We start from the raw sequence: 23,120 nt of genomic DNA on the forward strand, positions 1-23,120 counted from the left end.
TTACTGTTTCCAGACTTTACGATGGTGCCAAAGCGATGCGCATCCAGTGGAAGTTGTACTTGGAATTTTGAGTTTGATCTTTTCCTGGGCCAGCGATCCGCGGTTCGCTCCTCTCGTGATGCTGGGCAGCGGCCACGGCTCCCGTCAGCCTCTCGATCGCGAGGGTCAGCGGTGGTCCGCCGACGACCGTTCTGTCCCTCACTTTCTGCACGGTGTTCGAGCAGTTACACGAGGCGGTCAGCGCCCTGCTGTGGACTGGGCTTTGCGTTGGCCGGTTCTATCTCACCGTAGGCTGATGTGAGCGTCCGAGCACGTTAAGGTGGGCCGGGCTAAGCGGTGGTGCTCGGCAGGTTAGAGCATTGAATGCAGAGACGAGTCAGAATGTGTGGCAGTGGTCCTGACCCCGACGTGCCGGCTCTCTGCTCCGGGCGGGTCTGGCCCTGGTTGGCAGCTGAGGAGGTTGAGACTTGGGTGCAGCAGGCGGGCCCCGGGGCCCTACGGTGGGGTTCTGGGGGGTGGGAGCCGGTCCCGATGCAGGCTCCCCCCGCACTTATTCCCGGTTAGCGTGGCCACCGGCCTTCTCGGTGCTCTTCAGAGGCCTGAGGGAGAGGGGTCTTTTCATTCCCCAGGGCCTCCTCAGAGAGCCTGGGGCAGAGGGCTTGCCCTGGGCGCTGCGGGATGACTGCAGGCTCTGTGGCCGGAGGGCGCTTCTGCTCTCCCTGGTCTTGGCCGTGGGCCGGCAGTGCCCCGCATCGCCCTCTGGTGGCCAGGCGCCGGCCCTGCAGCCGGAGCTGCGTCGCCGCAGCAGTGCACCTCCGAGCAGCGTGTCCTCAGGGCGAAGGTGGTCTTGGGGAGCTTGGGACGGCTGAAGGGTGAGAGGGGCAACAGGAGAGCTCCAGCCAACTCCGCCTTTCCCTGGAGTCTGCCTGGGGAGGATGACACTGGGAGCTACCCAAGAGCAGAGACCCCGCGGGGCGGGGGGTGGGGACTAAGGGCCACTTAGTCTTTGTGGTTTGTGCAGCCTCCTGTAGCAGTGACTCTCTGTGTTCTGTGCAGGCCACCCCAGCCGCGCGCTGGTCTCAGACACGTGCTGCTTCTCCCCGCTGCCCTGCTCCTCTTCTCCCCTCCCCCCTTCCCCCCTCCTCTCGCTCTGACCCATACCACCCGCACCTCACCTCTCCTCTCCTCCTGCTCCTCCCCCCCAACCTTGGCCTCTGCTCCTGCCCCCTGCTCCCTCGTCCCTCCCCTGCTCTTCTCTCCCCGCTCCCTCCCCCTCTCTCCCTCCCCTCTTCCTTCCCCCCTACCTCATCCCTCCTCCTCCTCCTGCTCCTCTCCCCACCTTCAGGGCCTGACCTGACCTGGCCCTTCCTCTCGGGCCTCCCCGCCTCCCAGGCCTCGGCACCACCGTCCCTCTGCCCCGGATTTCCGCGTGACTCACTTCCTCCAGGTCTCTGCTCAAGTGTCACCTCGTCACGTGGATCTCTCGACTGAACCGTGGGCAGCGTCTGCCTGATGCCCTCGCCCCAGAACGCCTCACCCGCTGTGGCGCCTCCTCAGCCGGCTCTGCCTTCCCGCAGAGCACCCTTCGCCCTCGGCCCGCCGAGCGACGGCTGGACGTTTCTGCCCTCCCTTTGGGCACACCTGGTCCCCTCCCTCCGCTTTTGTTCCTTGAATTACTCAGTGACTCCCGCTATCTGAACGATGGTGCCGCAGCCGCACCACACGTCCTGTCACCGCGGGCAGCGTTCCTGCTGCTTGCCCTGTCAGTTCCACCCCGCCTGCCCTTCAGAGCCTTTGCCCCGCGTGGGCCCCGCTCTCGGCCGGCCGTCCTCCCACCCGGGTCGGGGGCCGCACGCCTCCTCCTCGGCCTCGTTTCTCCGCCCTGGCGCTTTTGTGAGCCTCACTAACACGGTGTTGTGGGAGGTTAGAGAGATGGGAAGGAGGATAAAACCGACCGGCAGATTTGCCACTGTGGGGGCCCCTGGCGGCTCGGTCAGTTGAGCGTCTGACTCGGGCTCAGGGTGGGTTCGAGCCCCACCCTGTCTGTGCTGACGGCTCAGAGCCCGGAGCTGCTTCGGATTCTGTGTCTCCCCTCGTCTCTGCCCCTCCCCTGCTTGCTCTCTGCCTCCCTTGGTCTCTCAGAAATAAATGAAAAATGTTAAAAAAAATCTCCACTGTGCCCGCATGCTGAGCGCTGTGGTCTGTGCGTCCTGCCAGCTGCCGAGCTCCCCTGGGAGGTACTCCCCACGTCGGCTCCCCGTGTCGTCGCGGCCTTGGGACGGGAGCACGAGGGCCCCGGGGACACGCCGCCCCCGGCGTCCTTCCTCCGGGCCACGGGTCCGCCGTGGGCTGCGCGTAGTGGCACCCCGCTCGGAACAGACCAGACCGAGTGTGACGCGGCGAGAGACGGTACTTCCTGCAGGATCGCGAGCAGAGCAGACCCGCAGTTTGACAGGAGACCTCTCCGGGCTCGTTCAGGGAACTCTGTTGAGTGACGGTTTTCTGTGGGTGATCCTAAGAGCTAATGTTAAAAACGCGTTCGTGAGTCTCCTTTACAGACTTAAAAGTCAGTCTTTCACACGTTTGTCTTTTCACTCCGATACCTGGCTTTGTAGGGTTGGATGTTGGCGGAGCGCGTGACGGGGGTGAGGCCGCGGGGCCTGCTTCCTCTGTGAGGGTGAGCGAGGGGGGCGGGCGGCCTACACGCAAGAACCGCTGCTTGCCCTCTGCAGCTGTGACGCGGCCCCCCCGACCTCTCTGCCTCTCATCGCGGCTCAGGTACCCGTTTCACCGGCCGACGCGGGGTGCCTCGCGTTGAGGGCTATCAGTGAGCACTTGCGTCGGCTGCGGGTGACAGAATCAGACTCGGGGACTTCGAGACAACTGGGGTTTAGTTTTCTCCACGTGACGCGGGGGGAGGTGGCTTGTTGGCGTTGGCTCGCTGCGTTGTCATCAGCCATCGAAGCCGGGGGCGGCAAGATGGAGGTCACCGTCTCGTGCGAGGTGAAGGGCGGTCACCCCGGCACCTGGATTCGTATCAGGAAAGCAGAGTTTGGCCAGAGCTGGGTCACACGTCGACCCCTAGCTGCAAGGGACCCTGACAAATGAGTATCTCGTGCGGCTCAGCCGTCGGCACTTTGAAAGTGGGGTTCTGGTGGCAGGAAAGAGGGAGGGATGGGTCCTGGGTAGACAGCCACCCCCGTGCGTCGCTCAGATGGATTTGCAGGTTTGCGTCACCTCCCCGGATGTCTAGTTCCCTGAGGTCAGGGGCCGTGTGGCTGGTACCTAACCCTGTGCCTGATGCACAGTAGGCCCCAGAAGACGTTACAATTGTCTCACGCGCTGTGCAGAATAGTGGGTGTGGAGGGAGCCGATGGGCACACTTTGAAGTTCACGGGCAGACACAGCCTTTAGAACGAGCTCTCCCCCGCCCCGAGTTTTCCCCAGAAATGGAGCGGACACTCTGAAGGGCCACAGGCCATTGCAAGCGGGGGTCTAGCTCTGGAAACGGCAAAGAAAATGACGTTTTCGTGTTACGATGGTTTGTGCTTTCTGGAGTCTGTTACGAAAAAGAACGACCACCAGCGGGATGAGAACTGGTGTGTGTCGAGCCGAGCCGAGCCGAGCTGAGAAAAGAGCCGAGCCGAGGACGGTTGTAAAAATGCGTTAACTCAGGAAAACGTGCTGATGCCTTCGGACCCCCTGGGGCTCAGGGTGTGAGGGAGAGCCGTTCCCCGCGGACGGAGAGGTGACGGAGCCTGAGTGGGCACAGCTGGGGTCCGCGGCAGGCGGGTCACAGCGGGGTCTGGGATGGCGTGTGCCGACTGCGGGCCCGGGAGCCCTAGCGGAGGACTCGTGTCGCTCGCGGCCCTCGGCCCCAGGTGCTGCTTCGCTCCGCCTCGCAGAGGCGGCGGGCTTCAGGGCTTCGGTGCGTTGAAAGGAGGGAGTCTGGCCCTCGCTTGGCGTGATGATGCCGTGTCTGAGTCCGTTCCGGCCACGCTAGCGGGACACCGGACTGGGGCTTCTAATGACAGATGTCCGTCTCTCACCGTCCCGGAGGCTGGAAACCCAGGGCCCAGGTGCCGGTCCTTACGTGGCCGCGGTGGGAGGGGGGCTCCCCGGGGCCTCTTGTGTAGGGACCCTGACCCCACCCTGGGGCGTGGCCCTCAGGCCCTGCTCGCCTCCCAGAGGCTCCACCTCTAGACCCCGTCTTGCTGGGAGCCAGGATCGAACATGTGAATTCTGGGGCCACCAGCAGCCACTTTGCTGGATGAGACGCAGCAGTGCTGGGTCACTTGCCCACGGAAGTACCTCCCCAGTTTGGTGGTGACCGTACGTGATAGATGGAGCTGGCGGCCTCCCGTCAGTCCCATTTTGCAGACGAGGAAACTGAGGTTCGGTAAAGGAGGAGGACGTGCCTGAGGTTAGGGCTGACTGGTGCCCGCGGTCCTTGGGTTTCTCACCCGGCTCCCTTCGCCCTGCTTGCCGATGTGCCCATGGTGAGCCCCAGGACACAGGACCTCCCCTCTAGACATGTGGTGTGGGAGGAAGTCATACAGGGTTAAAGAAAGAAAACAGGAAGAAACATCTGGCGAGTGGGAGCGGAAGGCTCGGGAGATGAAGGATAAATCAGTGCGGCCTTGCACCTGGATTTACTGGGGAGAGGAAGTTGAAGTTCAAGTCGGCAAGAGTAAGGAAGGCGCTGGGCTTTGTGGAGGGAGGCGAGGAAAAGCACCTTTATCCTGGATTTATTGTGGGAGGGGAACGTTGCCAGTATGGCTCTGGTTTGGTTTCTAGCCAGCTCTTGAGAATAATATAAACGGAAGGCTTTCTGGTAAAATCTTAGACTATGTGCAAATTGGTCCTAAAGGGAAACAGTTCAAGTTTGTTAGAACGCTTAAAAAGCCAATGTCATTTTCTTAGGATAAGTTACTCTAAGAAAATTAGGTGAGGGTATCTTTTCAAACCCACTTTTTTAAAAAAACTTTTTAATGTTTTATTTTATTTTTGAGACAGAGAGAGACCAGAGCAGGGATGGGGGAGGGTCAGAGAGAGGGGGAGACACAGAATCCAAAGCAGGCTCCAGGCTCCGAGCTGTCAGCACAGAGCCCGATGTGGGGCTCGAACCCACGAACTGTGAGATCGTGACCTGAGCCAAAGTCAGGAGCTCAACCGACTGAGCCACCCAGGCGCCCCTTCAAACCTGCTTTTAAACCCATGATGTAACTCGTGTGTCTGTCCAGGGTCCTAGAAGGGAGAGTCGGCACAGCACGGAGGGTGAGGAGCCCCCCCCCCCCCCCCCCCCCCGGCAGCCTGCCACCCACTGCTGACTCAGCACCTCAGCGACAAAGGACATGGAGAGCAGGGCCCAGGCTGTAGGCCCCACGAGGTCCCCTCGCGCTTTGCTGTTTGCCAGCAGAGCGGCCTCGGCAGTGTTTTCAGGCTTCTTTGACTTTACTTTCTTCACCTGTAAAATGGGTACAGCGACCCTCGTCTTGGAGGCTTGACGTGCTAATCCCCAGAGGTGGTGAGTGCAGCGCCTAGCACGCGGTGGGCCTGCCCTCCTGCCTGTGCGGCTTTTCTTCTCCCTCTGCCTCCTTCCCCCACTGTTGTCTTCCCCACTGAGGCCGGGAGGATGCAGGTCGATTTGTTACCTTTATTTCCAGTTAATCTTGTATCGTAAGCCTCTGCCATGTGGCTCAGTCTTCATAACCGTTGTTTTTAATGGCTGTATGATGTTTTAGAAATGATCTCTACTTATAAAGGTTTTATTAAAATTGTGTATCTGTCTAAATCAGCATTTAATTTGTATGTCTAATCAAAACCTAGGCGTTTAATGTAAGTATTCAAAACACGTAATATAATTTACGCTAACAGAATCGCTCTTTGGTGTTCTGGACGAGAGGAGGGGTAAGAATGCACAAGAGTTTGTCACTTAAAGTTTGGAGACTGGTCATGTTTAATTTTTTGTTTACTAGTCTTAAATTTTTTTTTTAACGTTCAGTTTTGAGAGAGAGAGAGACAGAGAGACAGAGAGACAGAGCATGAGCAGGGGAGGGGCAGAGAGAGAGGGAGACACAGAATCCCAAGCAGGCTCCAGGCTCCCAGCTGTCAGCACAGAGCCCGACGTGGGGCTCGAACCCACGAACCGTAAGATCATGACCTGAGCTGAAGTTGGATGCTTAACTGAGCCACCCAGGCGCCCCAACTAGTTTTTTTTTTTTAATTGAGAAAGCTACATTATGCAATGTTAAAAAGCCCAGGTTTGCCCCCAAGGGCGTCCATGACCGATGGATCTCCTCCCCCCGCGCCCCCACCCCCTGGCGCCACAGCCCCTCCTTGCTACCTGCTTTCGGAAGCGTTCCGTGCGCGCAGGCAGCCGTGCAAAGGCGTGTGTGCGGGCTCCTCCCCGGTTCTTTCCGAAGTACGAGTGGAAGCGTGCTCACCTCCCGGCCCTCTTTCTCACCGCGTGCGTCAGGGCTCCTGAGAGCAGGGGGGGTTCAGCGCACACCCAGCCTTCTCTCCCTCCCAGATGGCAGAGCGCAGAAGGATCGTCGTGTGTTCAAGGAGCACGTTCTTTCTCACAGTTGAGCTGAACTCCACGGAATATACAGAGAAGCATCCGGAGGCATGCTCGGTAGCGTTCGGCGTGTTCACGAGGCCACGTTACCAACACCTCGTGTGGTGTAAACACAGAACGTGTAGTCAGTCGGAGTTTTTTGGTAGAACGGCAGTGACAGAATTGGGGATGCTTTGTTCTGTCCGCTGAAGAGATGGCTCTGCCACGGCCCTTTGGGTCGCCCTGTTCGGTGTACCCGTGGTGAGGCGTCACTCGCCCCGGGATTAAGTTACGTCCTGGAAACAGGAATCATCCGCCCTGTGACTTCAAGCCCACGTGCGGGCTCCCGGGCCGGCTCAGACGCGTATGCCTTGTGTACTGGTTCTGGGATCACAGGAGGCTTGGACCCGGGCTCAGACCTGGGTGTGCGGTGGAAACTGTGGTCCAGGGTGGGGGGCGGCCCTTGCAGGTGTGGGCCCCCGAGCCCTGTCGCTGCCCTGTGTGTCGCACATTCTTGGTGCACGGAGCCCTCGCAGCCGGCGGGGGCGGCAGGGCCTTCCCGTGTCAGAGCGAGTGCCCGGTCAGAATTAAGCCTCGACTCTGACTACGGAGTCCGTGCGCCTGCAGCTCGTGGGGCCTTGGGTCTCGCCTGGTACAGCGGGCCAGGGCTCTGGGACAGGTCACAAGGTAGCCTGTTCACCTATTTTAGGCCCCTCAGGGTCATTGCTGTGGTTGGGAGATGACCCCCAGGTGACTTTTTACACGCGTTTAACAACCAGTCTTCCGGTGGCATCTGAGGATGGGGAGGTGACGCCCGTGCTTCTCCCAGGGCCGCAGGGCTGCTGGTGTGCGTGCAGGGGCCTTCCCGGGGGTCCCCTCTGTCCTGTGCACCCCGTGTCCCGTGTGCGGACGGCGCTCTGACGGCCGGCAGAGGCGTCTCTCTGACCCACGTGTGCCATGATGCTGTGATGCGTCTTGTGACTGTGTGTTTACAGTCTTTCCCACAAGCAGAAGATCAGTTCTTTGGAGCTAGGTGGCTTCTGTGGGAAAAAGACCTTTTACGCACTATTGATCAAACCCTTCCTTTTTGTCGTCCTCCCCTCAATACGCTGGTTGTTCTAGAAGTTTATGATGCGGAGAAGGAGGAAATATGGAATCAGAAACGGGCGTGGGACCCCTCCACCTCGTGCCCTGGGCACGCCCGCTGCCTTTTCCTGACCGTGGGAATGCCCGCCATCTCTGCTTTGAGGCTTACACCCTTTGTCCTTCGGTTTTGCTCCCGTTAATGCCTTTTGTAGAAGATGTGGCCTATTGAAGTGTGCTTAGCAGATGTTTGTTGGAGGAGGTTATAGTGGGGTTAGGTGATTTGAACTTGCTTTATGGAGTGTAGCAGCTGACTGTCACTTCTTGGTTGGCCTGTGGAGGGGAAGGTTGACCTTAAGGAGGGGCGATTTTATCCCCGGTCTGCTGCTGAGGGGCTGGGGCAGGGCCCCCGCATCCCCAGGCTGTGGTGTGACCTGTGATCAACCTCGGTGACCTTTGGCCTCTGGGGAGCGCGTCCATGCTAGGTTGTGTATCAGGGTCTGGTCGCTCGGCTGTGGTCTAGGACGTGACTCGTTATTGAGCTCCGCGTGTGCAGGGCAGTGAGTTGACCTCAGGTTCCTATGGATGCTCGACAGTGGGCGTCTGGATATGCGACGTGCTTGTTTTGGCGGGGTGCAGGTGGTCACTGAGGCCACCGTGGAAAGGCTTCGGTGCCTGTCACTGGGCCGGCCAGGGAGGCCGGTGAGGAGGTGGTGGGGGGACAGAGTGTGCTGGCGCGTCAGAGGCCTTGTGGGCTCAGCCGTCCTGCCCTTCATCCAACAGAAGTTTAGGGGACACTTGGCAAGTACCAGCTCCCTTGCTGGACGGTGACGTCCCTCCACTTGACGGCTGTGTAGGATCCCGAGGGCCACGTCTTGCCTTGCGGGTGTGATCTCAGTGGCTGGAGGTGGGATTAGGCCGCCCCAGGCTGGGGGACGGGTGCGAGCCCGGCCTTGAGGGAGGAGGTGTGGAGGTGGGGCGGTGACGACTGCGCGTCAGCAGAAGCCACACGGCCACCTGGACGGGGCTGCCTGCGGTCCCCGGCCGAGCCGTGTGCGGCTGTAGCGGCCGGGCGCCGGGTCTCAGGGACCGCAGAGGCGGAGTCATGGCGTCGGGGGCAGCCGGCCGGCACAGCGCGTGCGCGAGGCTGGGTGTGTTTGAGGGACCTGTGTTCAGCCTGCCGCACCGCAGGCTGTCGGGTCTTGGAGAAGGCGGTAGCAGTGCCAGGTGGGGCCCCGGCTGGGAACCAAGGCACGCGGTTCTGGGGCAGCCCCGGGGCAGCGGGAAGAACACGGGCCGTGGAGGGGAGGGGCTGAGAGCCTGGGTTCAGATCCCGTCTCTGCCACCGTCAGACCTTCTCGTTGCTTGTTTCGTCCTTGGCCTCAGTTTCCTCCTCAGTGAAGTCAAGGAATCAGTGCGGCTGTCGCAGAGGTCGGGAACTCTTGACGCGTCGACTGTTCTGTGGGTAATTGGGAGCCATGGAAAGTGTTTTGGGGGGGAGTGGGCTGATCAGAACCGTGCTTTGGGGAGGTTAATCTGGCTTCTGTTCCTCTGTGATAATCGTGCTGTAGGGCTGCGAGTGACAACGTATGGGTGACACTCTGAGATTCAGCAGCAAGTGAATTAACCGTGCTTTGAACCGTAGCTCTTTGGAACTCCCTCGTGCTGTTTGTGGGTCTGATGGAAGCTTTGGCTCCCCTGCCCTCCTCCTCCTCCTGCTTTCTCGGGGCACCAGCCCTTTCTTCTCTGCACACCCTGTGCTCGCAGCAGGCTCAAATATAATGAGGCTGTTTGGAGCCGGCTGCTAGTGGGGGATCGACATGGGAATGTGGGAGCGTCATGTATCACGAGGATCACAAGGGGCCCCTGTGACGCTGGCTGTGCGGCCCACTCTTGTCTGTCACTGTGTTGGATGCTTGGCCTCGGATCCTCCTCGGCCACCCTGGCCCAGCGGGCGGGCCCACCCCTGCCCAAGCCGCGGGCCGCTGTCCTTCTGGCGGCCCCGAATCCCGCACGCCGTTTGACCGGCTCGCGGGGGCCGAGACCTAACGTTTCCGTGAGTGTGGATGAGGAATGAGCGGAAGGCACACCGTGGTTTCGTTTTAAAGGTGCAGCCAGGTGACTCGGTACTTTGGAGCGAGTTTCTTGATCCGTGTTTTATCACAGCACTGTTGTCAAATTTGGAAGTGCCACCAACTTACGTTTCCGAGTCCTCGTAAACTTAAATTTGCCTGTTTCGACCTTCTCTTAGCTTTGATCTCTTCTTGCTTTGGTTCTTTGTAAGCCATCTGACAGTTTTGGTGGCGCTCAGCACGTCAGCATGTCCACAGCGGATCCTGCTGGCGTGGGCCCCCCCCCCCCCCCCGCTGTCCCGCCACTGCCCACCCCCCATGGCCCCCCGGTGCTCCCCACTGCCCCGTTCGTCTCTCCAGCAGCCCGGAGCTCTTTCTGTGTGCCCGTCGCTTTCATTTGGTTGTCCCTTTACTTTAATGACCTTCTAGATCAAACTATTAAATACTTCACTGAAGTACACTCTTTTCATCCATTTATTCATGGTTATTTCCTCAATAAAATATATATTGAATTAGTAAGACGAATTTTCTTATGTGTGCCAATTCTATCAGAAGTCATTAAAACTTTTCTAGATTTGGACCTTTTGTGCTTGAAAATTCTATCCCCATTACCTAAACCAAATACTAAAGTGTAAAATCTATTTAGCAAAGTCATTTTTTGATCTTTAGTATGTAGCATTTAATTTATAGTTATTTTCAATGAGATTTTAAATTTGCTTTGGCTAGTGTGCCTTTTCTTTTTTTTTTTTTCTGGACCGAGAAATCCTATTTTCATTTTAGCTTTTTATCGTCTCCTCCATCTTCCTTGGGTGGAAGAAGAAAATAGTGAAAATTATTTTTGATTATTTTATCCCATTAAAATACATGGTTGTACCAGGCTCGGCAGACAGAGCCCGGAGGCTCCTGCTTCAAGGGGAGACAGATGGGTTGCAGATACTTACAGTGGAGTGCGGACAGGATTGGGGCGTGCGTGTGCGTGTGTGTGTGCACGCACGTGTGTGAATCCTGTGGGATGTAAGGAATTATACCTGGGGTTCCAACCCGCCTGGGAGCAGGGGGTCCAGAGGCACCGGAGTAGCTGCAGGGAGGGGTGAGCCTCCCCCACCCGAGGAGGGGCACCTCGTGGGCAGGGGATGGGATGTGGATACCCGAGGCGGCATGTGGGAAGGTGCCTGGGTGGGCACCTGAGGCCCAGTGGCACAGGCGGAAGATCCCCGCAGAGCAAGGGCTGGGAGCCTTGGAGGAGCCCGAGTGGGCAGCCCGAGGCTGGTGTCGGTCTGTTCTTTTCTGGACCCTTTGCACATTCAGATGCATTCAGATGGCTCCTGGTCGTCCTTCACTGGGTGTTCGAGGGGCGGGAACAGAGCCCGATCTGGTGGAATATTCAGTGTGTTCATCTTTGATATTGAGTATAGTTTAAAATAACAAACGTCCAATGTTTAAAGTTTAGTACGCGCAGCGAACGATGGCCAGAAAGAAAAGCGCCTCGGGTGAGGTGTTCAGTGGCCGCCGTGTGCCGCGGGTGACACTGAGTTGTGTCGGGCGTTTTCTCGTCTTCTCACCACGAGCCTGCGAGGTGGGCGTGGCGTTCCCCTGGTTCTGCAGGGAGGAAACCGACTCGGGCTGGGACACGTATCTCCGCTTGCTCGATCAGCCCGCACTTAGGTGTGTCAGGGTGTCGAGGGGCCGAGCGTCGTGTCTCCTGGGACGGGACGGCCGTGACGACGCGTGTGTCTGTCTCTTCCTTTTTCAGGCCTGGGACCCAGCAGTGCAGCTAGCTGGGCATCGCACTGTTTTTACTTCCCGTAAACGATATCTTTCCCCTTGACACCAATGTTCTCTGAAAGCGCGGCTGTTAATGGCTGTGCTGTGGTCATTAAGTACGGGCGCTGCCTCCCTTCGCTGGCAGGTGAGGCGTTTCTCAGGCCATTTCTCTGTTGTTTGGGCATTTCGCTCGCTGTCGGTTGCGGTTTTGTTTTTCACTGATTGTCATGACCGGCCCCGTGAGGAATGTCCCTGAGTCGTGGCTCTGGTCACCTTCCGTGCTTCCCAGTGGAGTCCCGGGCCGGAGCTGCTGTCCGTGGGGGAGTGTCGTGGGTCACGGTGTCATCCTGTGTGGCCCTCAGCCCCCTGATGGTCCCGTGTGGTTCGACCGCATCGCCCGGCGCCCTTCCGTTTCATCCGCATCTGCGGCCGTGACTTGAGGTGCCCGGGACACAGGAGTTTGTGCCGAGCCTCGTGCTGCTCCTCTCAGAGCGCGCAGTCCTACCGCCTCACGTCTCACGGGCGCAGGTGGTTCCGCTCCAGCCTTTCTGGGTCCCTCCCTGCTCTCTCGGCACTTTTAATACGTTTGCTGCCCTTTCTGAATCCGAGTAGCCACTCACTCCTTCCCCAACCCATCCTCTCAGTCATCTGCTCACCGGTTTACCCACTCGTTTCTCTGGAGGGCCCTTCCTAAGCATCTACGTGGTGCCCGTGAGAGGCTGGGGAGGCGCACTGGACGTGTGGAGGGGCTGGGCCCGGGAAGGAGGCCCTGGGCCTCGGGGAGGCAGGGGCGGAAGGCCGAGGGACGGGGGCCCCGCGAGGACAGGGCCCTGCAGGGAAAGGTGTGGAGCTGAGATGTGCCCGCGGCTCGGGGGTCCGGTGGGAAGGTCGGCTGAGCCTGGGGGTGTGCGGGCCTCGTGCCCCTGTGAGAGACGAAGCGTGACAGCCGGCTGTGCCCAGCGCTTGCAGGGAGGGCTCTGGAACAGGGAAGCCGTTCGGGGTTCCTCCTCAAGCTGTGTCCCTTCCCTGCTCTTGGTTCTTTCAAGATGTCCAGGTTCTCTGCTTGGTCGCGCCTCCCTCTCTCACCTCCACAGGCCGCGCTGCCCCTCCTTCGGCGCGGTCTCCTGCCTCTCCCACGACCGTCTGGGGCCCCTCTGCCTCGGTCTCACACACCGGTTTGGGGGGGGTCTCTGGGGAGGCTCCGCACAGGCCTGGCTCAAGGCCAAGCTCTGTGCCGTTTCGGCAAACTGCAGAACCACTGTGGCGGTCAGCCACCTTTCCTGCATCTCAGACTCGAATTCTCCACTGTCGTCAAGGCGCCGAGGGAAGCTGCCGGTCTCCAGTAAGATTAGGTGCGCTCTGTGCGGGACTTGGAAGAGAAGCAGTCCCGCTAGAAGCTAACCCCAGGATCACAGCATCGTCGGCGGGACTGGGTTTTCAGTAGGGCCTGTGCGATGGGCAGCCCAGTAAGGAACCCAGTTAGTACCTGGCCTCAAGAGGCCGGCGGGTGAGGCAGCCGTGTGGCAGGGGCCGGGACGACATCATGATCCCCGAGCGTCCCCAGAGGGGCTTGGCCGGCATAGGCTGCGCACGTGTTGAGGCGGAAGGTGAGTGGGTCGGGCTGGCTGGCAGAGGTCGAGGGGCTCAGACAGGTCTTGGCCGGCTGGTGGGGGCTCAGAGCTGCATCCGCCCGGGGCACACGCACTAGTCACTGTCTCCTGGGGGAGCTTCAAACAAAATACAACACAGCCAGCCCCTGGCCTCTCCCCAGGGCGGACCTCAGAGTCCTGGCTTGTAACTACTGCTCCGGAGCGAGGGTATCGGGAAAACCGGTGCCAGGAGTTTTCAGACTGTACCTGGAACCTTTGTGGCCGCAGCCGTGCGGATCCGGCTGCAGTAGGCTCTGGCCGGTGACAGGGCAACACCGAACCTCAGTGCTTGACCGAAACGCACCCCGTCAGCGGTCACAGTTCGTCAGAGGTGTGGTAGAGAGTAGAAACCTCGTGTTGAGATAAATAATACATCGTATTACAGAAAATGGGAAAGTGCAGGGAACCGCTGTGGAGAGATCATCACCTGTATCTATGTCAGTGGTCCCTCCTCCTCCCTCGTGTGGTCATCGTTTCTGTACCTCCCCGCATCTGAGCTCACCTGTGCAGGGCCAGTCCTCTCTGGAAGGTCAGGGCCCGGCCGTGAACTCTCGGCGCGTGGGGGAAGCCACGCGGCGGGATGCCGGGGCCCTGGCCGTGCTGCGTGAGGTGCAGCCTGCAGCCAGACAGACAGCTTGGCCTGAGTCCTGGCCCCGTGACGCTGGGCTCACTCACTGCTTGTGGGGAGCTCTTAGAATGATACCTGGCGCTGAGTGCTTCGTAAATGTTCGCTGTGACAGTTATTGTCATTGTCATGGTCACTCACGGCTCCCCTCCCTGCTCCCCGCGTCCTCGATTTAATTTAATCAGCCGACTGTACCTCTGGTCTGAGTACCTGCTGTGCACCAGGTGCTGCTACGGTCCGGGAGTGCGGCGGTGACCGGGACCAACAGGTGCTGCCCCCGGGGAGGCCCACCTGCACAGGGGGGAGTGGGCCGTGCTGCTGTGACTCGGGGGACACAGGCGTGGGGGCCGGCAGCACCACCCAAGGGACAGGTGCCCCGTGAGCCGCGTGCGCGATGCCAGAACCGCGCTGAGGACAAAGGAACAGGTGAAATTAATTCTAATGATAGATTTTATTTATCAACCCGACATACACGAGATATTATCTTAACACATTACACAGTTAATATACAGTCAGTATAAAACTGTGAACGAGATAACGTACGCTCAGCTGTTGGTGCCGCTTGAAATCTGGTGTGTTTGTCACACTGAGAGCACGTCTCAGCTGGGCCACCTTCCAGGTGCCCAGTGGCCACGTGTGGCTCGAGGCTCCCACCCTGAGCACCCAGGGCTGGAGCGGGTGGGAGGACGGGCGTGATGGTGGCCGGGGTCCCGTCTGGTGAAGTGACGTGAAAGGTGTGGACTCGATGGTGCGGAGCGGGGCTGGGCGGAGCAGGTCGGCCGGGGGGTGGATGTGCGGCTCCTTCGGGGGGGGCTCGTGAGGCTGCACAGATGGCCGAGCTGACGGGCTGGAGGCGGTGGGTGGGAAAGGCCGTCGGGAGTGCTGCCGGGGGCCAGGACGTTCACGGAGATGGGTGCCGTGTGGAAAGAAGCCGGGGCTCGGATTGGGGCCCACGGAGCCCGCGTGTCTGTGCCGGGCTGGGATGTGCGTCGTGACCCCTGCCCCACTCCTGCCCCTGACCGGCGCGGGGAGCACACTTCTTCTTAAATAGGCATTTGTGTGTGTGGCAGGCCTTCCAGGCGTTTTGGAGTCTCGGGAGGTTCCCGTAGAGCCGCGTAAGTCACCAAATTTGCTGCTAAACATCTCTGCCCCCCCCCGTGCCCCAGTTCTCTGTACCCCCAGCGATTTCTTCCAGCTGCTCTTGCCTCCCCAGGGTCCGGTTTTCTGCTCTGTCCAACTCTTGGCGTCTGTCGGCCTGCTTCCCCTCCCTGTGGGCTAATTGTCCAGAGAGGGTCCCCCCTGCCCCCCCCCCCCCCCCCCCCCCCCAGGCTCCAGTGTGGCACACGGGGACCAGCGGTGACTTCGCCTTCTGGCCTGTGCCTCATCTCCACTAGATGCCGACGTGAATTATGTAATCCTGCCTTGCTAGAAAAGATTAGGAGTTGTTTTAAATAAAAATTGCCCTTACGTGACGCCTGGGTGGCTCAATTGGTTAAGCGCCTGACTTCGGCTCAGGTCATGATCTCACAGTTAATGTGTTCGAGCCCCACATCCGGCTCTGTTGTCAACGCAGAGCCCGCTTCAGATCCTCTGTCCCCCTCTCTCTCTGCCCCTCCCCTGCTAGCTCTTTCAACAATAAATGTTAAAAAAAAATTGCCCTTACATATTAAATACGTGATATGAAAAAGCATTTTTACTGTTTATTTATTTAAAAAGTTTACTTAGTTATCTTGAGAGAGTGCGAGAGAGCGTGCGCGCACACGCTCACACACACGAGCAGGGGAGGGGCAGAGAGGGAGAGAGAATCCCATCGGCTCTGTGCTGTCAGGATGGAGCCCGATGGCAGGGCATGATCCCACGAACCATGAGACCATGACCTGAGCTGTGGTCAAGGGTTGAGTACTTAACCGACTGAGCCACCCAGGTGCCCCTGAAAAAAGCATTTTTATTTATTTATTAAAAGAATTTATTTTATTTTATTATCTTCTTGTTTTTAATTTTTTATTTATTTTCGACAGAGAGAGAGGGAGAGTGAGCAGAGGAGGGGCAGAGAGAGGGGGAGAGAGAGAATCCCAAGCAGCCTCCTCTGTCCGTGCAGAACCTGATGCAGGCTTGATCTTACAAACGGTGACCTGAGCTGAAACCGAGTCGGATGCTCAACCAACTGAGCCCCCCAGGCACCCCTGAAAAAGCATTTTTTAAAACAAAAGGTCATCTAGGCTGTGAAAGACTTTGGTGTTCTTTCTTCATTTAGCAGTAAGTCACAGCCCTTTTCCGTGCTTAAATATTTGCCTGCAAGCAAACCTTTAATAACCTCGCAGCGTCCTGTCATTTGGATATACCACAATTTATTTGGCCGCCCCCTATTGTTACAGATTTGCTTTTTCCAAGTTTTCCCCCCTAAGTGCTGCCTTAAATATCCCCATGCTCACATCTTTGCTCTCATCTCTGGTTTTTTCTGGGGATAATTACTGGATGTGAAATTATTGCTTCAAAGGATATGCCTATTTTTAAGACTTGATCAAGTTTATTTTTTTCACATATTACGGGCCATCTGTATTTCTGCTATCAGTGTTCCGAGCTGCTCTCTCTGGGGTGGTGTTCCTGAGAGGGCTTTCCGTGTCCGGGTCATCAGCCTTCGGTTGTGCCGGCAGGTGGGTGGTGGGAGCCCTGGGGAGCGGTCAGGCTGTGTGCCCGCGGGGCTTAAGGCCCCTGGCATTTAGTCCTGATGACGATCCTGCCAAGTAAGCCTTACCAGGCCCGTTTTACCGTGCAGACGGTGAGGTTCCGACTTTTCTTGTCCAAGGCCACGTGGCCAGGCTGCGGTGGAATCGGACGCGGCCCGCGCAGTCTGGCTCTGGGACCCTCTCTCTCAACCTCAAGGCAAGTTCTGCTTCAAGGGAAGGGCAGCCTGAGTCACCATATGCCTCCTACCGAGAACTGCAGTGTTTCTTGTTTACTCTTCATTTAATGTTTCTCCGCGTTCCACTTTGTGTTGAGGAAGAGGCCCCAGCAATTTTTTATTGCTTTTTCTGCCCTTTTGGACACCGAGTCGATGCTCTTGCAGAGAGTCCGGGCCCCACAGATGTGCCTTCAGCTGCGTGCTGGTGCATTTATAGAGTGACAGCCCAAGGTCCCACCTCTGCCCCTGGGCTGGCTGCCCTCCCACACGGGGTTGGGAACGCGGCTTGCGGGCTGCTGGGGAGCTTGAAGGGACAGAAAGGCTGCATCTCCTTGATGCCAGAGGCTGGACGCACATGGCGCTGGCCCGCGAAGTCTGCTCGCGCATCGTAACGCGCGTACCTGTGTTTGAACATCGAAGGTGGTGGCCGGCGCCGTTTCAGAAGGGAGGGAGGATGACAGGCGTGTACTGTGATGGGCTTGTAGGAGGGGCTCAGCCCGGCTCCCTTGGCAGGCGATTTCTCTAGCCTGCTGGGTGCTCAGTGGCTTTATTAAAAGACAGCACACCACCTTGAGTCCTGGTGGTTTCAGAGTCGGAGTTTCTGTTCACGGAGTTTCCTGAAATCCCTTGTTGTGTGAACGCGCACACGGGGTGGGTCTGCCTGCCTTTCGTCTCTCCCATGTAGGTGTCAAGCAGCTTCTAAATCCGGAGGCGTCTGTCTTCGAGGCTCGTCCCCTCCCCCTACTCCGCCACACGCCCCTCTCCCCGGGTGTGGACTGATCCGGGACATTTCCATGTGGGAATCGTAGTGAAAGGAGCCTCCAGCTGTCGGTCTCTTACTGCCCTGACCTTGTGTAGCTAAACCCCGGTGCTGGGCTTGCACAGGCCTGTCAGTGCCATCCCACACGGAGTCCTTGGGACTGTCCCTCCTGGGCCGCCGAGAGGTGTCCACCAGGGGGAGCGGGCCGCATGGCTGGGAGGGGGGCGCTGGCGTTTGCCCGAGTCCACCGCAGTGTCCCGAATGGCTCCTGGCTCCCGGGCAGGCTCAGAGGGTTGTTGAATGAGTAAATGAAACCACAGAGCCACTTTCAGCTTTGTGTGTGTGTGTGTGTGTGTGTGTGTGTGTGTGTGTGTGTAAGACAGATGAGCTCACTGTAAAATCTGTTTTTCTTCCTTTGCCAGAAAGTCATCAACAGAGACTCTTTTCTCTGTCGTGTTGTAGAGTTGATTGACATGCTTCTTTGTGCCTGGAAAGCAAATTATGTTAAAATGTTCTTGACGATCTATTTATAAGTTTCACGATTCAGCAGCACTATTTGGTCATCGTCTGTGTCCTCAGGTGTCCTTCCTGCACACCCGCCGCCCACAGGTGCGCGAGGCCTGCCGCTTTCCGTGACCCTGCGCCTGCCCTCTGGGCTGCAGGGGGTCGGATCTCGTTCCTTCTCCGCGTGCTTCGTCGTCGGGCACACCGCACTGTGTCACCGCCTGGGGCTAACTGAGTCTGTGTTTGCCGGGCTCGTGTGCAGGCTGTGAAGAGGCTGGGGAGAAAGGAACACACCGTGCATCCCCGTGGTGAAGCTTTTTCCCCATGGCTGCAGATCGGGCCTCTCAAGCGTGGCCCACCCCCTCTCCGCCCCACGTCGCCCATTCCCGAGGCTCCAGCTGCCCGCAGCCCCTTTCGAACCTCATGTTCTCCTTTCTCAGGGAGCTACATCTTGGACACCTATACTGAGTGTTATAAGTGACAGCCTTCTTACGTCAGAGAGAGGCCCAGCTGCCCGCCGAGCATCCGAGCGGCACAGGCGGTCGGCCTGCCCTCGTTTCTGCCCAGACACGCTTGTCGGCGTGCTCAGCCTGCGCGGCCTGGCCGGGCGTGGGGTCGCGGCCTCAGGTGGGCTTTGGAAGCCTGGTGGCCCAGCCTCCCCGTGCAGCTCCGGGGCTCTGAGAGAGCCGGCCCGAAGTGCCTGGGTCTGCAGCCCAACAGGCCACTTGCCGCTGGGGAATCAGCGGAGCTTGGCCGGGATTTGCTGCCTTATCTGCACGGGTCTCGGATCAGACCATGTGAGCATAGTTACAGCTGCTCTGCAGTTCATCCTGCGAATCGGGTGACACGGGCACCCCCCCTTGTGCCTCCCCTCCTCCCGACGACCCCGTCAGTCATGAGGCCAGTGCCGTGCTCAGGACCGTTGCCCCGGAAGACACCCTACGGGTCTTTCCTGTGACTTTCATAGCCTTTCACTGAGAGTAGAAGCACCTTGGGGGTCGGGGCCGCCCTGGCCTCCTTGTGACTCTTAAACACAGCGTGGTTCTCGTATGGCCCATATTCCGCTTGTGTTTTCCTCGTCTGCTTTTTTTCTCCCATAAAGATTATTTATTTATTTATTTGTTCATTTTTTATGTCTTATTCTCAAGTTAGTTAACATACAGTGTGGTCTTGGCTTCAGGAGAAGAACCCAGTGATCCATCTGTTACATACAACACCAGTGCTCGTCCCGAAAAGTGCCCTCCTTCATGCCCGTCACCCATTGAACCTGTCTCCCCCACCCCCATCAATCCTCAGTTTGTTCTCTGTATTTAAGAGTCTCTTACGTTTAGTCTCCTACCTTGTTTTAATATTATTTTTGCTTCCTTTCCCTTGTGTTCATCTGTTTTGTGTCTTAAATTCCACACGTGAGTGAAGTCCTATGATATTTGTCTTTCTCTGACGACTTATTTCACTTAGCATAATACCCTCCAGTTCCATCCATGTTGTTGCGAATGGTAAGGTTTCATTCTTTTTGATTGCTGAGAGTATTCCATTGTGTGTCTTTGTACGTGTATGTATATATATATATGTACGTACGTGTATACACTACATTTTCTTTATCCATCGATCATTCTGTGGATATTTGGGCTCTTTCCATCCTTTGGCTATTGTTGATAGTGCTGCTATAAACATGGGGTGCATGTGCCCCTTCGAATCAGCACTCCTGTATCCTTTGGATAATTACCTAGTAGTGTTATTGCTGGGTCGTAGGGTATTTCTATTTATTTAAAAAACATTTTTTTTAACGTTTATTTTATTTTTGAGAGAAAGAGACAGAGCGTGAGGGGGAGAGGGACAGAGAGAGAGGGAGACACAGAATCCGAAGGACGCTCCAGGCCCCGAGCCGTTGAGCACAGAGCCCGACGCGGGGCTTGAACTCACGAGCCGCGTGATCATGACCTGACCTGAAGTCGGACGCCCAACTGACTGAGCCACCCAGGTGCCCCAGGGTAGTTCTATTTTTAATTTTTGAGAACCTCCACACTGTTTTCCAGAGCGGCTGCACCAGTTTGCATTCCCACCAGCAGTGGGAAACGGGTTCCTCTTTCTCCGCATCCTCGCCATCATCTGTTGTTGCCTGAGTTGTTAGTTTTAGCCATTCTGACAGGTGTGAGGTGATATCTCACTGTGGCTTTGATTTGCATTTCCCTGATGATGAGTGATATTGAGCATCTTTTCGTGTGTCGTTTGGCCATCTGGCTGTCTTCCTTGGGAAAGTGTCTATTCATGTCCTCTGCCCATTTTTTCACTGGATTATTTGTTTTCTGGGTTTTGAGTTTGGTTAGTTCTTTATAGACTTTTGATACTCTATCTGGTATGTCATTTGCAAATATCTTCTCTTAATCCATCGGTTGCCTTTTAGTTTTGCTGATTGTTTCCTTTGCTGTGCAGAAGCTTTTTACCTTGATGAGATCCCCCAAAAGATTTCACTTTTAAGTGATCTCTACATCCGACGTGGGGCTCGAACTCATGACCCCAGGATCAAGAGCTGCATGCTCCACTGACTGAGCCAGCCAGGCGTCCCCTTGCCTTGTCTGTTTTTAAGATTGTGTGGAGATGAGAGAGAAAGTATTGAAGAGGGAGCAGGCCAGGAGACTTTCCAGGGGACTGTCGTCCTCTTGGACATTCATGTGCTAGTTTGTTTGTTTGTTTATTTAGAGAGTGCGAGTGGGGGGAGAGGGACAGAGGGGGAGAGAGAATCCCAAGCAGGCTCGTACTGTAAGCGCAGAGCCCAGCGTGAGGCTTGATCTCGCAACCCTGGGATCAGGACCTCTGCTGGTATCAAGAGTTGGATGCTCAACGGACTGAGCCACCCAGATGCTCCGTTCATGGCCTGGTTTTTTTTTTTTTTTTTTAACATGTTTATTTCTTTATTTTTGAGAGAGTATAAGCACAGGAGGGGTAGAGAGAGAGGGAGAGAGAGGATCCCAAGTAGTCTTCGCGCTGTTTGCACAGAGCCCTATGTGGGACTTGAACCAACGAACTGTGAGATCATGACCTGAGCTGAAATCAAGAGTCGGACGCTTAAGTGAGCCACCCAGGCGCCCCATGACCTCGGGTTTAATGACCGTTTCTTCCACAGCTCTGCCCTGGTCGCTATAAACCTGCTCCCGGCCGCTGTGTGCACTCACGTGTGTGCTGACTCTGGCCTGGACGTTTTGGGAGTCTCCCAGCTGGTCTTACTGTGTCATTCTCCTCTCTCTACCCATGTTCCACATGTGATCTTTTTACCGGTCTGGCCACGTCAGCTTCTGCTTAAAAGCTTTGATAGGCTCCCCCCAGGAGTGCAAGAGTAAAGGTCGAACTTCCAGCCTGGGCCTCTCTCTCTGGTCTGGGCCACCCTCTCTGGTCTGGGCCTTTCTCTCTGGTCTGGGCCACCCTCTCTGGTCTGGGCCTTTCTCTCTGGTCTGGGCCACCTTCTCTGGTCTGGGCCACCTTCTCCGGTCTGGGCCTCTCTCTCTGGTCTGGGCCTCCCTCTCTGGTCTGGGCCTTTCTCTCTGGTCTGGGCCACCTTCTCTGGTCTGGGCCTCCCTCTCCGGTCTGGGCCACCTTCTCTGGTCTGGGCCTCCCTCTCCGGTCTGGGCCCCTCTCTCTGGTCTGGGCCTCCCTCTCTGGTCTGGGCCTCCCTCTCTGGTCTGGGCCACCCTCTCTGGTCTGGGCCTTTCTCTCTGGTCTGGGCCTCCCTCTCTGGCCTGGGCCTCTCTCTCTCCGGTCTGGGCCACCTTCTCTGGTCTGGGCCTCCCTCTCCGGTCTGGGCCCCTCTCTCTGGTCTGGGCCTCCCTCTCTGGTCTGGGCCTCCCTCTCTGGTCTGGGCCACCCTCTCTGGTCTGGGCCTTTCTCTCTGGTCTGGGCCTCCCTCTCTGGCCTGGGCCTCTCTCTGTCTGGTCTGGGCTACCCTCTCTGGTCTGGGCCACCTTCTCTGGTCTAGGCCTCTCTCTCTGGTCTGGGCCACCCTCTCTGGTCTGGGCCTTTCTCTCTGGTCTGGGCCACCCTCTCTGGTCTGGGCCTTTCTCTTTGGTCTGGGCCTCCCTCTCTGGCCTGGGCCTCTCACTCTCTGGTCTGGGCTACCCTCTCTGGCCTGGGCCACCCTCTCTGGTCTAGGCCTCTCTCTCTGGTCTGGGCCACCCTCTCTGGTCTGGGCCTTTCTCTCTGGTCTGGGCCACCTTCTCTGGTCTGGGCCACCTTCTCCGGTCTGGGCCTCTCTCTCTGGTCTGGGCCTTCCCCTCTGGTCTGGGCCTCCCTCTCCGGTCTGGGCCCCTCTCTCTGGTCTGGGCCTCCCTCTCTGGTCTGGGCCTCCCTCTCTGGTCTGGGCCACCCTCTCTGGTCTGGGCCTTTCTCTCTGGTCTGGGCCTCCCTCTCTGGCCTGGGCCTCTCTCTCTCTGGTCTGGGCTACCCTCTCTGGTCTGGGCCACCTTCTCTGGTCTGGGCCTCTCTCTCTGGTCTGGGCCTTTCCCTCTGGTCTGGGCCTCCCTCTCTGGTCTGGGCCTTTCTCTCTGGTCTGGGCCTTTCTCTCTGGTCTGGGCCTCCCTCTCTGGCCTGGGCCTCCCTCTCTGGTCTGGGCCTTTCTCTCTGGTCTGGGCCTCCCTCTCTGGTCTGGGCCTTTCTCTCTGGTCTGGGCCTTTCTCTCTGGTCTGGGCCTCCCTCTCTGGCCTGGGCCACCCTCTCTGGCCTGGGCCTCCCTCTCTGGCCTGGGCCTCCCTCTCTGGTCTGGGCCTTTCTCTCTGGTCTGGGCCACCCTCTCTGGTCTGGGCCTTTCTCTCTGGTCTGGGCCTCCCTCTCTGTCCTGGGCCTCCCTCTCTGGCCTTGGCCTCACTCTCTGGTCTGGGCCTCTCTTTCTGGTCTGGGCCTCCCTCTCTGGCCTTGGCCTCACTCTCTGGTCTGGGCCTCCCTCTCTGGTCTGGGCCTCTCTCTCTGGTCTGGGCCACCCTCTCTGGTCTGGGCCTTTCTCTCTGGTCTGAACCTGCCCTCTCACCTCATCAGGGGCTGTTCTCTGCCACTCCCCTTACCTCCAGCCATGCGGGCTCATGTTTGCTGTTTGGATGTGCCGTTCACACGCACACACGTGTGCACGTGCACACACACCCACACCCTCACATCGAGTGCACATGTCCGACCTGCTGGGCCCTGTTCTGAGTGTTTTTTACGTACCGTAACTTACTC

General features: G+C 57.9%; 1 protein-coding gene and 1 non-coding gene across 5 annotated transcripts in view; one reads left to right on the forward strand and one right to left on the reverse strand.

The window, feature by feature from the left end:
- The window catches only part of TBC1D22A (TBC1 domain family member 22A), a 320,415-nt gene that overhangs the window by 33,477 nt on the left and 263,818 nt on the right, over nucleotides 1-23,120 (forward strand). The window lies entirely within an intron of this gene.
- TRNAQ-UUG lies at nucleotides 5,107-5,191 on the reverse strand. Its single transcript has one exon. It is a non-coding gene; the product is annotated as a tRNA-Gln (tRNA).

The sequence above is a fragment of the Panthera leo genome, chromosome B4 (assembly GCF_018350215.1).
Source record: "Panthera leo isolate Ple1 chromosome B4, P.leo_Ple1_pat1.1, whole genome shotgun sequence".
Lineage (NCBI taxonomy): Eukaryota > Metazoa > Chordata > Mammalia > Carnivora > Felidae > Panthera > Panthera leo.